The sequence below is a fragment of the Rhinopithecus roxellana genome, chromosome 12 (genome assembly GCF_007565055.1).
Source record: "Rhinopithecus roxellana isolate Shanxi Qingling chromosome 12, ASM756505v1, whole genome shotgun sequence".
In the NCBI taxonomy this organism is placed as follows: domain Eukaryota; kingdom Metazoa; phylum Chordata; class Mammalia; order Primates; family Cercopithecidae; genus Rhinopithecus; species Rhinopithecus roxellana.
Genome location: NC_044560.1, coordinates 94,086,778 through 94,102,225, shown reverse-complemented (window position 1 = coordinate 94,102,225; position 15,448 = coordinate 94,086,778). Strand labels below are relative to the sequence as shown.

Below are 15,448 nucleotides of genomic sequence, written 5' to 3'. Positions count from 1 at the left end.
AGGGTTGCCACTCGGGTATCTTACTCCTACGACGCTCCTCACTCAGAGGCTGTCCCCACTGGACCGGAAAGGAAACAGACGGGGTGGGGTGGGGATGGGTGGGAGCCCCGCGCCGGTGGCCGTACGCGAGGACCACAAGGCGGATGACGCGCGGAGCTCATTCACACGCGAGGGCCCCGAAAGTTGGCAGAGCCAGGCAGCACCGCGGCCCCGCCCCGGCCCGGGGATCCAGACGCCGGTCTGAAAAGGCCTGACAATCCACTCGCAGCTCCCTCCCGCCACGTCCCCGAGCACCGCCATTTCCCAAACTGCAAAATGTTAGCTAGCGCAGGCGCAAGGAGCCCGGCCCGCCCTCAGCGTGTCCCAGAGTGCCGCAGCGGCACAGCTGCCGGTCGGTCCCCCGACGCCTTTCCTCTACGGGTCGCAATCCACCCCGGGGTAGAAAATTTGGGACCAAGGTTCGGCCGCCTACTGCCGGGGTCGATGGCACATCCTCCCCAGACCTCACAGCGGTCCCCAAAGCCCGGCCGCCGGCTGCGCCCAGACATGATTAGGGAGGGGCGGGGCCAGGTGGCGTCTCCACCAATCAGAGACGAATTTTTGGGTCCAACGAGGGGCGGGCTCCAAGACTCCACCAATCACGCCCTGGCGGTTCCAGGCGCTGGCCCTTGAGGACGACCTGGACACCTGCTTGTCAGGCGATGCTGTTTACTCTGGAGGGAGTGACGGTGACTTGTGTATCGCTGGGCATCCCTGGGGACGTAGCTCATCCGGGTTCCTATCCCACATAAGGCGACGCCTACGGTTTCTGACGAAAAGGGGTAAATAGATAACGGGACTGTTTTCCAGGCCACCATCTTTTCCCGGCAGGCCACCATCTTTTCCCAGCAGTGCTTAGTTGTTTCACTGACAGTGTTATGAGATGTTTCATTTGGTTTCACTGACAGTGTTATGAGATGTTTCATTTGAAATCCTAGACGCAAAATCTCCTCTCCCTGGAAGCCTTCTGGATCAGGTTTTCCAGGGGACACTACATCGGCTTGTATTTCCTCCATCAAAGCGCTCTCTACGCTGTACCGGAATTGACTATCTTTCCACCACACTGGGGGCGGGGGCGGGGGCGGGGGCAGCTGCCGCAGGTACAGGACTGAGCCGTTCCTTGGTCCCCACTTCCCACCACAGACTCTGGTCAGGATTATTGAATGAATGAAGTAGAATTTAGAAGCCAAGAAGTTCTGAAATCTGAGTTCTTCCAGTGCAATTTTAGGTAGACGATCTGACAATTCAGGATGCATTTAATAATACGGAAAGGATATTCATTCTCTTCTGTCAACTACATTTTTAGTGGCCCCTTTTTCATTCTATGATTTTTATTTCATAAGTCTCCTACAATTCTGGCCCATCTGTCCATTGCAATTGCTGCCCCTAGTGCTGGCCACTCATCACCTCTCCCAGGATCACTGCAACTGCCTTCTCACTGATCTCTCTGCTTCCTCCTTCCTCCTCGTTCTCCACACTGCAATCGATGATCTTCCTAAAATTCAAATCTAGTTATGTCTCTCTCCTACTTAAAAACCTTCCTGGGTTCCTCATTTCTCTCAGGATAATGTCTGTGTTTCTTAACCTGAAAATTCAAGTCATTCATGATCAAGCTCTCTCCCTCACCGCTGGCCCCACTCAACTCCAACCCTATCCTCCAGCCATCCATCCACTCTATTCTCTGATCACATTCTCCTTCTCCTCTGGGCCTTTGAAGTTTCCTCCGAAGAGATTGCCCTCCCACCTACTCCCGTTATCCACCAGGTGATCATATCCCACCACAGCTCAAGGAGTGAGAGAAGGGAAACTGTGCTAGTTGGGAGTTTGGCTCATTCATTCATTGGCACACTCCTGCCAACTAGTGGCTGTTTTGTGAACATTTCGATCAAGGCAGGGTTTAACATCACCCTTTCAGGGTTTCAGAGATACTACATTGCTTTGGAGGGAACCCTAGACTGGTCCTACTACAGCAAATCCATCCAGTAACCCTGACCCTGGCTTCCCAAATGATCTTCCTAAAAATGTATTCTGACCACATTATTCTATGGGTTAATACTCCCCACTTTCTCATGATAAAGCCCAAATTCCTTAACCACATTCTGGCCTTTGCAGACCTTATCTCCCAATACATTCCTTCCACACCCTAATCTCCAGCAAAGTTGATGTACTCTATGTTCCTAGGACAGCTCCTCACCCTAAAACTTTTTGTTCAAGCTCCTTTCTCCTGGTCTGCCTTTGGTCTCTCCATAGGATTATCTGATATCAAAATACCAAATTAGCTATCACTTTATGAAACATTTGCTTAATTATTTGAACCATTGCCTAACTGAGCACACATTTGTTGCCAAGTTTCCTCCTAAGTTATGCTGGGTCTTGGAAAAAATATGGTTTCTGGAGTCAGAAATAGCTGATTTAGCTATTTAGCTCTGCTATTGAGCTCTGCTATTTAGCTCTGCTATTGAGCTCTGCTATTTAGCTGAATAATCTTGGGCAAGTCACTTCACCTTTCTGATCTTCTGTTTCTTTGTCTGTTGTAATACTAAAATGAAATAAGTTCATATATATATTGTAATACAGATGTCAGCTGAAGTTACATCACCTTCCCCCTTCCAAACGCTTCAGAAAGTCTGGTAATCACCCCCAAGCTTTCTGTGAATTCCCAGCGATCTTTTGTTTTCTTTCTTTCTTTTTTTTTTTTTTTTTTGAGAAAGAGTCTCCCTCTGTCACCAAGGCTGGAATGCAGTGGCACGATATCGGTTCACTGCAACCTCCACCTCCCGGGTTCAAGCAATTCTCTGCCTCACCCTCCCGAGTAGCTGGGATTACAGGCCCCCACCACCACACCCAGCTAATTTTTGTATTTTTAGTAGAGACAGGGTTTCACCATGTTAGCCAGGCTAGTCTTGAACTCCTGACCTCATGACCTCGTGATCCATCTGCCTTGGCCTCCCAAAGTGTTGGGATTACAGGCGTGAGCCACCACGCCTGGCCCCCAGGGATCTTTTATATTCCTTTTTTTCTTTTCTTTTTTTTTTTCTTTTTTTGAGACGGAATGTCACTCCTGTCGTCCAGGCTGGAGTGCAGAGGTGCCATCTCGGCTCACTGCAACCTCCACTTCCTGGGTTCAAGTGATCCTCCTGGCTCAAGCCTCCCAAGTAGCTGGGATTACAGGTGCCCACCACCATGCCCAGCTAATTTTTTGTATTTTTAGTAGAGATGGGGTTTCATCATGTTGGCCAGGTTGGTCTCGAACTCCTGACCTCAGGTGATCCACCCGCCTTGGCCTGCCAAAGTGCAGGGATTACAGGTGGAGCCACGGTGCCCGGCAGGATCTCTTCTATTCTTAAGGTCATCTCTGGTTCTGACGGTCAACATCCCCTAAACCAACAGGTGCAGGGTTTCTACCACAAGCTGTTTCCTGTCATGGAACTCATATCTTCTTTAGTTTCACTTCATTCATTTACTGAGCACCTCCTGGATGCCAGGGATGCAGCAATAAGAAAACAAAGATTTGCCTTCATGGAGCTTACATTCTGTTGGGGGAAACCCAATAAGCAACCAACAATGTGTGATAAACTTAGATGGTGATTTGTGTTAAGGGGAAAAAGCAACCCTAAGGGGATGAAAGCGGCAATGTGGATGGGGGTCAGTTTTAGAGAAGATCATTTGAAGCCTTCCCTCAAGGAGTGATATGTGAACACAGACCTCAATGAGATAAGGTAACAAATCATACATATATCTGAGAGAAAATCCTTCTGAGCAAGTTCGAAAGTACTGAGGCAGGACCATGTTCAGTGTGTTAGCAGACCAGCAAGGAGGCCTGGGTAGCTGGACCAGGGTGACACAGATGAGGTCAGAGAGGTGGCAGGATGCTAGATCTTGTAGGGCCTCTTATATCACATGAGGACTTTGGGGTTGGTTAGTTGGTTTGTTTTTGAGATGGAGTTTCACTCTTCCAGGCTGCAGTGCAATGGGGCGATCTCAGCTCACTGCAACCTCTGCCTCCTGGGTTCAAGCAATTCTCCTACCTCAGCCTCCCTAGTAGCTGGGACTACAAGTGCCTGCCACCACACCCAGCTAATTTTTGTATTTTGAGTAGAGACAGGGTTTTGCCATGTTGACCGGGCTGGTCTGAAACTCCTAACCTCAGGTAATCCGTCCACCTCCGCCTCTCAAACTGTTGGGATTAGAGGCATGAGCCACCATGCCCGGCCAACTTTGGGTTTTATTTCAGTGGTCATCCACTGAAGAATATTGGCCAGAAAGGTGACATGATCTGATTTACTTTTTTTTGAGACAGAGTCTCACTCCGTTGCCCAGGCTGGAGTGCAGTGGCATGATCTTGGCTCACCACAACCTCTGCCTCCCGGGTTCAAGTGATTCTTGTGCCTCAGCCTCCTGAGTAGCTAGGGTTACAGGCACCCACAACCACGCCTGGCTAATTTTTCTGTTTTTAGTAGAGATGGGGTTTTACCATGTTGGCCAGGCTGGTCTCAAACTCCTGACCTCAGGTGATCCACCTGCCTCAGCCTCCCAAAGTGCTGAGATTACAGGCGTGAGCCACCGCACTCAGCCTGATTTACATTTTTAAAGGATCATCTGGCTGCTGTAAACTGTAGGGGAGCAAGGGTGGAAGTGGGAAGAACAGTCAAGAGGCAGTTGCAGTTGTCTGGGTAAGAGATGATGGTGGCTTGCCTCAGGTAGTAGCAACAAGTAGATGTAGTCAGACTGGGGATGTATTTTGAAGATTCAGCCTACAGGATTTGCTAATGGGGTGGCTGTGAGGTTTGAGAAACAGAAAGAAATAAAGGTTAGCCAAATTGACTGGATAAATGGTGGTGCCATTAACTGAGAAAGGGAGCACTGAGAAAATTGGAATCAAAAGTTCAATTTTGGATGTGTTAAGTTGAATCCTGGTAGACATTCAGCTAAAGACACTGAGTAGGCAGTTGAATATACTAATCCAAGGCTTATATAAACCTTTATAGAAGGTGGAGGAGAAGGGATTTAAATCATAACAACATAACCTAAAATTGAATTTTAGACATCTAAGTCCCTTGGCCTCTTTCCCAGCTCAGGCTTTGGGTCCAAACTCTAACCATCTTGCCCAGTCCCCACTTTGCTTGTCAAAGGCCTTGACTAATGCTTTGAAATGACAGCTGGTAAGGCCCTGTCAATTTACTTGGGCTTTCCTTTACCCAGTTTTTATCAGGGAGCAGGGGAATCACAAATTTCCCCTTAAAATGTGCAATCTCTTACAAAAGTTATTCCATACATGTTTGCGTGAAGCAGTAGGTGAGAAGGTTTAAGCACGTTTATTAAGTGGTAATGGATTTCCTTTCTTCTCAGACTCACTGTTTTTGTCCTATTCTCCTCATAAAGGACTGGATCCCAGTGCCTCACAATTGTCATGGACAAAGAGCTTGATTTTGAATTATGGTTCAAGAGGAGGGTGGTGTTGACCCCAACCTAGGATATCAGTTTTTCCATCTTACTCCGTTGTCTCAAAATGGATTCCACATCTCTGTCTTTTTTCTAGAGTAGTTATCTTCAAATTTTACTTCCCAAAAGAATTTTGAGGCCAGGCCTGGTGGTTCACATCTGTAATCTCAGCACTTTGGGAGACCAAGGCGGGTGGATCGCTTGGGCTCAGGAGTTTGAGACCAGCCTGGACAACATGGAAAAACCCTGTCTCTACAAAAAATACAAGAGTTAGTTGAGTGTGGTGGTGCATGCCCATAGTCCCAGCTACTCAGGAGGCTGAGGTGGGAGGATTGCTTGAACCCAGGAGGTCGAGGTTGCAATGAGTAAGCTATGATCACAGCATTGTACTCCAGCCTGGGTGACAAAGCAAGGTCCTGTCTCAAAAACAAAAAGAATTTGAAAAACTATTTCCTTTGCTTATTTTTAGATTGAAGTTACAAATTTGTCTTCTTAAATTCAAATATTTGCAGGAGATTTAATTTCTGCTATGTGATATTGCCATTTTATTTTATTATTACTATTTTTTGAGATGCTATCTCGCTCTGTACCCAGGCTGGAGTGCAGTGGCATGATCTCGACTTACTGCAACCTCCACCTCCTGGGTTCAAGCAGTTCTCCTGCCTCAGCATCCTGAGTAGCTGGGATTACAGGTGCCCGCCACCATGCCTGGCTAATTTTTGTATTTTTGTTTTAGTAGAGATGGGGTTTCATTGTATTGTCCAGGCTGGTCTTGAGCTCCTGACCTCAAGTGATCCACCTGCCTCGACCTCCCAAGGTGCTGGGATTACAGGTGTGAGCCACCGTGCCAGGCTGATATTGTCATTTTACAATAAAATTCTTACATTACTCTTCTTTATATATTCAAACAATATACCACAGTGTTACTATATCCATATCCACAAAATAGGAGATTTTGCATTTATATTATTAGATTTATACATAAGTATTTCAATATGGGGGGTGCTAATATAAATGGTAGTATGTTTTAATTTCCACTTGTTCATTGCTATTATATAGGAAAGCAAATTACTTTTGTATATTAACCTTGTATCCTGCAACATTGCTATAATTAATTGCTTATTAGTTCCAGGGGTTATTTTGTAGATACTTTTGGATTTTCTATATAGACAATCATGTCATCAACCAACAACAACAGTTTAACTTCATCCTTACTGATCAGCATATCTTTTATTTCATTTTCTTGTCTTGTTGCATAAGCTAGGACTTCCAATACAATGTTGGAAAGGAATAGTGAAGAGGACATCCTTGCCTTGTTCCTGATCTTATCAACAATAATGCTTCACATTTTTCACCATTAAGTATAATATTTAGCTGTAGGGTTTTTGTGAACATTGTTTAATCAAGTTGAGGACATTCCCCTCTATTTCTAGTTTCCTGAGAGTTTTTATCAGGAACGAATGTTGGATTTTGTGAAATACTTTTTCTTTTTCTTTTTTTTTTTTTTTTTGAGACAGACTCTCACTCTGCTGCCCAGGCTGGAGTGCAGCAGTGCAATCTCGGCTCACTGCAGCTTCCACCTCCCGGTTCAAGTGATTCTCCTGCCTCAGCTCCCTGAGTAGCTGGGATTACAGGTGTGCACCACCACACCCAGCTAATTTTTGTATTTTAGTAGAGACAGGGTTTGACCATGTTGGCCTGGCTGGTCTCAAACTCCTGACCTCAGGTGATCTGCCTGCCTCAGCCTCCCAAAATGCTGGGATTACAGGCATGAGCCACCATGCCCAGCCGATTGAGTTTTTAATGTCGAACCAGACTTGCATGCCTGGAATAAATCACATTTGGTCTTGGTATGTAATTTTTTTTTAACGCATCATTGGGTGTGCTTTGCTAATATTTTGTTGATGATTTTTGCATCTATGTTCGTGAGAGATATTGGCCTGTATTTTTCTTTTTAAATTTTATTATTTATTTATTTTAAATTGACAAATCTATCTGTAGTTTTCTTGTAATGTATTTATCTGGTTTTGGTATTAGGATAATGCTGGCCTCATAGAATGAGCCGCTTCTATCTTCTGGAAGATGTTTAGAAAATTGGTATAATTTTTTTCTTAAATGTTTGGTAGAATTCACCAGTGGATCCATCCAAGCCTAATACTTTTTGTTTGAGGAGTTTATTATTTATTGATTCTGTTTCTTTAACAGATGCAAGCCTGTTTCAGATTGTCTACTTCTTGTGTGAGTTTTAACAGATTGTCTTTCAAGAAATTGGTCCATTTCATCTGGGTTATCAAATCTGTGGGAATAGAGTTGTTCATAATATTCATTTATTATTCTTTTAACAGCCATGGGATTTGAATTGATCTTTCATTTTCAATATTCATAATTCATGTCTTTTCTCTTTTTTTCTTAGTTAGCTTTGCTAGAAGCTTATGATTTTATCGATTTTTACAAAGAAACAGGTTTTGGTTATGTTGATTTTCACTATTGATTTCCTGTTTTCAATTCATTGATTGCTGATATAATTTGTATTATTTTTATTATTTATTTTAATCTGATTGCTTCCAAATTGTGTATAGAATCCTAGAATGAGCCATTTTGTACTGGGTAAATGGAACTGTGGTAAATAGGCCTTTAGAGCCTGGGCAACAGAGTGAGACCCCCATCTCTAAACAAACAAACAAACAAACAAACAAAAAGCAAAACCTTAACCTTAACTTTGGCTTTTTCTCTTTCAACACTTTAAGTATTCCACTCCATTATCTTCTTGCTTATGTGATTTCTGAGGAGAAGGTGGATATAATTCTTATTTTTGCTCCTCTATAGGTAAGTGGCTTTTTATCCTCTTACTTCCTTTAAAGTTTTTTCTTCATCTTTAGTTGTCTGCAGCTTGAATATTATATGTGTAGGTGTAGCTTTTTTGTTTGTTTGTTTATTTTTGGCATTATTTTGCTTGGTGATGCCTGAGCTTCCTGGATCTGTGGTTTGGTGTCTGGCACTAATCTGGTGAAATTCTCAGGCATTGTTGCTTCAAATGTTTCTCTTGTTCCTTTCTGTCTTTCTTCTTCAGGTATTCTCATCATGTCTATATTACATTTTTGTGATTGGATATTCTTTCTCATTTTTTTTCACGTTTTTTTTCTCTTCACTTTCAGCTTTCAAAGTTTCTGTTGACATATCCTCAAGCTCAGAGGTTCTTTTTTCTCCAGCCATGTGCAGTATACTAATCTGTCCATCAAAAGGTTTCTTCATTTCTGTTAGTGGTTTTTTTCTTATCTCTATCATTTCGTTTTTATTATTTCTTATAATTTTCATCTTTCTCTTTAAACTGTCCATCTGTTTTTGCAGGTTATCTACTTTTTCCATTAGAGCTCTTAACATATTAATCATAGGTGTTTTAAATTCCCAGTCTGGTAATGCCAACATCCCTGCCATGCCTGTGTCTGGCTCTGATGCTTGCACTATTTGTTCAAGCTGTGTTTTTTTGCCTTTTAGTGTGCCTTCTAATTTTTTTGTTGGAAAAAAATGAGCCATTTTGTACTGGGGAAATGGAACTGTGGTATATAGGCCTTTAGAGCCTGGGCAACAGAGTGAGACCCCATCTCTAAACAAACAAACAAACAAAAAACAAAACCTTAACTGAGCCTGCCTGTAGTCCCAGCTACTTGGGAGGCTCAGGCAGAAGGATCACTTGAACCCAGGAGTTTGAGTCTACAGTGAGCTATAATTGCACCACTGCGCTCCAGCCTGGGTGACAGAGTGAGACTCCGTCTTGGAAAAAGAAAAAAAAAAGATATAGATCTTTAGTAATGTAACAGTGCGGTGTTGCAGGAGGAGAAGTGTTCTGCAGTTCTACTATTAGGTCTCAATCTTTTGGTAAGCCTGTGGGTCTGGACTGTGAACTTCACCAGTGCTTCTCATCTTGTGTTTTTTCCCTTTAGGTGGGGGCAGAACCACTAGAGGAGACTGAAGTTGGGTATCTCCCTTCTCCTACGGGGAAGCTTAGAGGAAGCTGGAGTTGGTATTTCCTTTCCCCCAGATGGGAAGCTACAGCCTTCTGGAGTTGGGTATTTCCCTTCCCCAAGATAGGTTAGGCTCTGGCAAAATTATTTCTCCTGAGGGTAGACCTTTTTAAAAACAACAGAATGCTCTGGCATACTGCAAATGGTTTATTTCCCCTCCCTTTGCTAGAAGCATGAAGGGATTTTTCTCTGAGATTCACTGTGAGGATCTGGTAGAGCTCTGAGAGACAAAAATCACAAAAGTGTTGAGGGGTCTCCGTAACCAATACCCCTGAAATGTGTTTTTTTTTCTTTGAGACAGGGTCTTGCTCTGTCACCTAGACTGGAGTGCAGTGACATGATCATGGTTCACTGCAGCCTCAACCCTTCTGGGCTCAAGCAATTCTCCTGCCTCAGCCTCCTGAGGAGCTGGGATTAATGGAGTGTACTACCAAACCCAGCTAATTTTTAAAGTTTTTGTAGAGACGGAGTCTTGCCATGTTGCCTAGGCTGGTCTTAAACTGTTGAGTTGAAGCAATCCTCCCACCTCAGCCTCCCAAAGTGTTGGGATGACAGGTGTGAGCCACCATGCTTGGCCCCTGGTGGAGTTTTTAAATCCTTGAGTTGTCCACACTGATTCTCTAAAAATTGGGTCAGTTACAGTTTAGGTTTTCCTATTCCTGTTTTCAAACTTCCTGTAGAGGCTTCTGCTCATGTGTTGCATTTCCAGTAACTTATGACTCTCTGTATTTTCCTGTCTCTCCAATTTTGGAGGCAGCAATCTGCCTAGTGGTCTCATTCCTCTAACAAATCTAAGAAGAGATGTTCAGCTTTTGCTTGATTTTGTTGTTGTTGCTCAGCTTTTTAACTTGTTTAGATGGAGTATTATCTTCTATTATCAGTCCTTACATGCTGGACTGGAAACCAAATTTCTCTCCTTCATTTCTGAAGGACAGTTTTCCTGAATATTATTCTTGCTTGGCAGGTTTTCTTTTAGTGCTCTGAATATATCATCCCACTCCCTTCTGTCCTGTAAGTTTTCTGCTGAGAAATGTGCTGATAATTTTATAAGAGCTCCCTTGTACTTGATGAGTCACTCTTGCTGCCTTAAGAGTCTCTCTTTGACTTTTGACAGTTTGATTATTATGTGTCTCAGGGTTGACTTTTTTGGATCATATATTGTATCCCATAAATCCCTTATGCTTTCTTAATTTTTCTTCATCTTTTTTCTTTTGTTTCCCCTGACTCAGTAATTTCAAATCATCTGTCTCAAATTTCCTGATTGTTTCTTCTGCTCACTTAAATCTGTTATGATCCCTTCTAGTGAATTGTTCAATTCAGTTATTGTTTTTTTCAACTCCAGAATTTCCATTTGGTCTTTTTTTAAAATAGATTTTGTCTTTTTTATTATTATTATTTTTTAATTTATTTATTTATTATTATTATTTTTTTTTTAGAGACAGGGTCTCACTATGTTGCCCAGGCTGGTCTCAAACACCGGGGCTCAAGTAGTCGTCCTGCCTCAGCCTCCCAAAGTGCTGGAATTTCAGGCATGAGTCACTGCACCCAGTCTCTGCGTCTTTGTTGGTATTCTGGTTTATACGTATCACTTCCTGGTTTCATTTGTCTATCTGATTCTCTTGTAGCCCGCTGAGCCCCTTTAAGATGATTATTTTGAATTCATTGTCAGGTAATTCATAGATCTCTGTTTCTTTAGGGTTGCATGTCTGCGACATATTTGATCCTCTGATCGGATCATGTTTCCCACTATCATCATATGTCTTGTTATTTTTTGCAGGAGTTGGTGGATTTGAAAAAATGACCATATCTTCTAGATTTTATGGATTGTCTTCATAAGGGGAAAACCTTTAACATTCAGCTCAACTAACAGTCTGGGGGAGTGGTCTCAAACCTTTTCTGGAGATATGTATTCTTCGACTTGTGCCTGTAATTTCCCAATTCAAGAGGTTTGCTGATGTCTTTTCAGAAGCTTGTAGTCTCTTGCTCCCTCTGGTGTCTGTCTACAGTACTGAAAGTTCTCAGGGTCTACAACAAACTGTTGATACCTCCTATTCTCGGCAGTTCCCAGGGATTCAGAGTATTTTTACTTTATCAGCACTCAGTGTCAGGCAAGACAGAAACCAGTCCCTCAGGGAGCCCTCTGAAAAGCCTGAATGTTGGATGCACATTCTACTCTTCTGTTTCCCTCGCAAGGTAGAAGCATCAAGTTGAGCATTTACTCCTGAAAGCACCAAGCTGTACTGGCTTTGGGAAAGGGCTATTGTAAGTTAAATGAAAATGGTTTTTCTTACCCATTTTAATATAGCTGTTCTTAACTTTGAGCTTGCCTCAGGTACTAGTTTCTAGAATTCTCATAAAAGTTTTTTGGACCACATATTAAGTCAGTATCTACGGAAGAACAAGGTCTGAGACGTCCTATTATGCTGTATTGCTGATGTTACTCCTCTCAGGAAGATTGGTTTTTGAAAAGAGTACATGCAGAAAGTAAAGATCAGGATTTGGAAATCGATTCCCTTAAAGCTAAATATGTTCACATATTCCTTGGAAATGTTTTTGAACATCCACAGTTATGAATACCCAGTTTGAAGATAACCTTTTTGGAGGATTCAAATTAGTATTCTTCCGGCTGCCTTTGGGATTTTGTTTCCTAAGTCTGCCTTGAATGTGCTCTCAAAATACCTACTTCCTATACTGGGTGTCTTCCACCCCCAAGCTGGGCACCTCGTCAGAGGATGTGTCTGGCAGGCTTTGAATGGTATAATGGTTAATTTTATGTGTCGACTTGACTGGGTTAAGGAAGACCCAGATAGCTAGTAAAACGTTATTTCTAGGTATGTCTTGAGAGTATTCCCAGAGATTAGCATTTGGGTCAGCACACTGAGTAAAAATGATTCACCCACACTAGCGTTAGCAGGTATTATCCAACTCATTGAAGGCCCATCTGAATGGAATAAAAAGGTAGAGGAAGGGAGAATTCTCTCTCTCTCTTGAGCGGGGACATCCATTTCCTTCCCTTGGACATTGGAGCTCCTGATTCTTAGGCCTTCAGACTTCAGGAGTCAGAGCAGCAGCCACCTGGGTCTCAGGCCCCCAGCCTTGGACTGGGAGTTACATCATTGGCTCCCCTGGTTCTCAGGCTTTCAAACTCACACTGAATTTCACTACCATATTTCCTGGTAGTATATCATGTGACTTCTTGTGCAGGCAGTATATCATGGGACTTCTTGGCCTCTACAATCACTTGAATCAATTCTTATATCTGCCCTTAATATCTATGTAAATATCCTATTGGTTCCGGTTTTTTCAAGAACGCTGACGCATGCAGATTTTTATACTGAGAGTGGTTCTAGAGAAACAGAATTTTAAGGATGAGTTTTCTGAACTGGTTTTGGGGCTTATGGAATTGGCTCTTCAATCTCCTTAGATTTCAAGATGCTAAGGACTCTATATCTAATAGTCTATTGCATGAGCTATTTATAAAGATATGCATTAGATGCTCCTAGTTTACCAAATATAAGAAGTAAGAACCTAAGTAACTCTGTATATGATACTTTCAAACAGTTTTGGAAAACCAAGGAATATAATGCCATTGGTTGGTTGCTCCTAATGTCACTGAACAAAATGGTGAAAGAGGAGGATGAGCTCAGAGATTCAAATTACCAGCTTGAGCTTCACATAAATGGTCTAAGAGCTTCTACATGTGCCCTGAGGGACAGCCTTATCTCCTATAACCTCAGGACTGAAATTGCTACAAATGAAACAGAAGATCTCATCTTGTAATTGGCTGAATTACAATGCAAATGGAACACCCAGCCTTACAAAGTGCCTACTGTTGAAATGAGGGTATTGATTGGGAAATAATGTCCCATCCAATATGTTAGGATGGGGACTTAGGAGAAGACCCTAATGAAGCTGAGGACATTGAGTCCTAAATTCTGATAAGTCTCCTTTGCCAGTGGAAGAGTTCTTTCCACCCCCAGAAAAAGTTGCCTGCCTACTCTCAGCAGAAGTGGCTTCCCCAACCCCAGCAAAAGTGGCCTCCTCGCTCCCAACAAAAATGGCCTCCCTGACTGCAGTGGTACTGGCTTTTCTACCTCTGCCCAATGGGATTAATCCTAAATTGCCCGAGGGATGGTAGTGGCCTCCACTAAAGCAGTTGCTAAGCAAGATCATGTTGATTTTTCTCAGGACTCATCCTCACCACTCCTCTTTCTTCTACACCCCAAACTAGACTCAAGTCCCAGCAGGCCCCTAAAGTGAGGTATGGCTCATGAGAAGGTATGTTATATTCCAAAAGAATTACTTGAGTTTTCTTCTTATACAAGCATAAATTTAGGGAACATGTGTGGGAATGGATATTAAGAGTATATAATAATGGCAGAAGGAACATAAAGTTGGATGGCCTAATTTATTATTTTTCAATCCTGCTCCTTCTTTACAGGCTTAATTTATTGATGTGGGCCCACTAAGCAGAGATTCTGCGTTTAATGTTATCACTTGGGGAAGTTAGAAAGGGCTCTAGTTGTTTGGTTTTTGGCTGAAAAAGGTGGCCCATAATGATGCAAGTTGGAAATGCCCAATCTCTCTGGTTTAATGTAGAGGAAGGGATTCAAAGGCTTGGGGAAATTGGAATGTTACAATGGATTTGTCATTTAAGACCTACTAACACATATGAAGAGAGTCCAGAAGATATCTTGCACAATACTTTTAGAAATAAATTTATGAGGGTGTAATCCCAGCACTTTGGGAGACCAAGGCGGGCAGATCAGTTGAGGTCAGGAGTGTGAGACCAGCCTGGCCAACATGGTGAAATCCCGTCTCTACTAAAAGTACATACACAAAAAATTAGCCAGGTGTGGTGGTGGATGCCTGTAATCCAAGCTACTCAAGAGGCTGAGGCAGGATAATTGGTTGAACCCAGGAGGCAGAGGTTGCAGTGAGCCCTAGATCACGCCACTGCACTCCAGCTTGGGCGACAGAGCAAGATTGCATCTCTAAATAAATAAATAAATGAAATTTTTGAAGAGATCTCCAACATCCTTGATCACTCTCTTCTGTAGGCCAGATCTTACAGTGGGAATCACAGCCACTGAACTGGAAAACAAAGGCAGTCAGAGTAATTAGATTATGCGGTGGCAGGGGCCAAGTAGCAGCACTAAACTGCCAAAGGTATGGTGGGCATAGTTACTATAATGGACAGCAGAGTCAAAGCAGCAATAGGAATAGCCTGACTCCTGCAGACTTATGGCGTTAACTAGTTAATCATGGTGTTCCTAGAAGTGATCTGTATAAGCAGAAAGGTTCCAGATCAAGTGAACAATAAGTCTAGCTCAAATCATTTTAAAAAAGAGTCACAACCCCTCAGTGAATTCCCAGACTTGAGCCAGTTTACAGATCCAGAACCCCTTGAATTAAGGGAAATCCAGGTCCCATGGAGGAAGGATCTTGGTGCACTACCAAAAATTTATACTGTTCGTCTTTCCCTCAGCCTTCCTCAAAGGGACCTGTAGTCTTTAATCCAGTAAGTGCACTGGGGAAAATAAAATCATCAGACCTTTCAGAGACTACTGGACACTGGCTCTGAACTGACCGTGATTCCAGGAGACCCAAAATGTCACTGTGGCGCTCCAATCAGAGTAGGGAATTATGGGGGCCAGGTGATTAATGGAATTTTAGTTCAGGTCCATCTCTCAGTGGGCTCAGGGGATCCCCAAACCCATCCTGTGGTTATTACCCAGTTTCAGGATGCATAAGGAACAGATATACTTAGCAGTTAGCAGAACGTCCACTTTGGTTCCCTGACAATGATATTATCATGGAAAAGGCCACTAGAAGCCACTAGAACTGCCTCCGCCTAGGAAAACAGTAAAACAAAAGCAATACTGCATTCCTTTCATTGCAGAGTTTAGTGATACCAGATGTAGCGGTGGTGATTCTCACTACAT

The 15,448-nt window shown here is 43.0% G+C and overlaps 1 long non-coding RNA gene across 1 annotated transcript in view; it reads left to right on the top strand.

The window, feature by feature from the left end:
- The first annotated feature begins 678 nt into the window (after positions 1-678).
- LOC115892232 overlaps positions 679-15,448 on the top strand; it is a 56,611-nt gene continuing 41,841 nt past the window's right edge. Inside the window, exon 1 of the long non-coding RNA XR_004052120.1 lies at positions 679-821. This is a non-coding gene — a long non-coding RNA (uncharacterized LOC115892232). The remainder of the gene's footprint in view (positions 822-15,448) is intronic.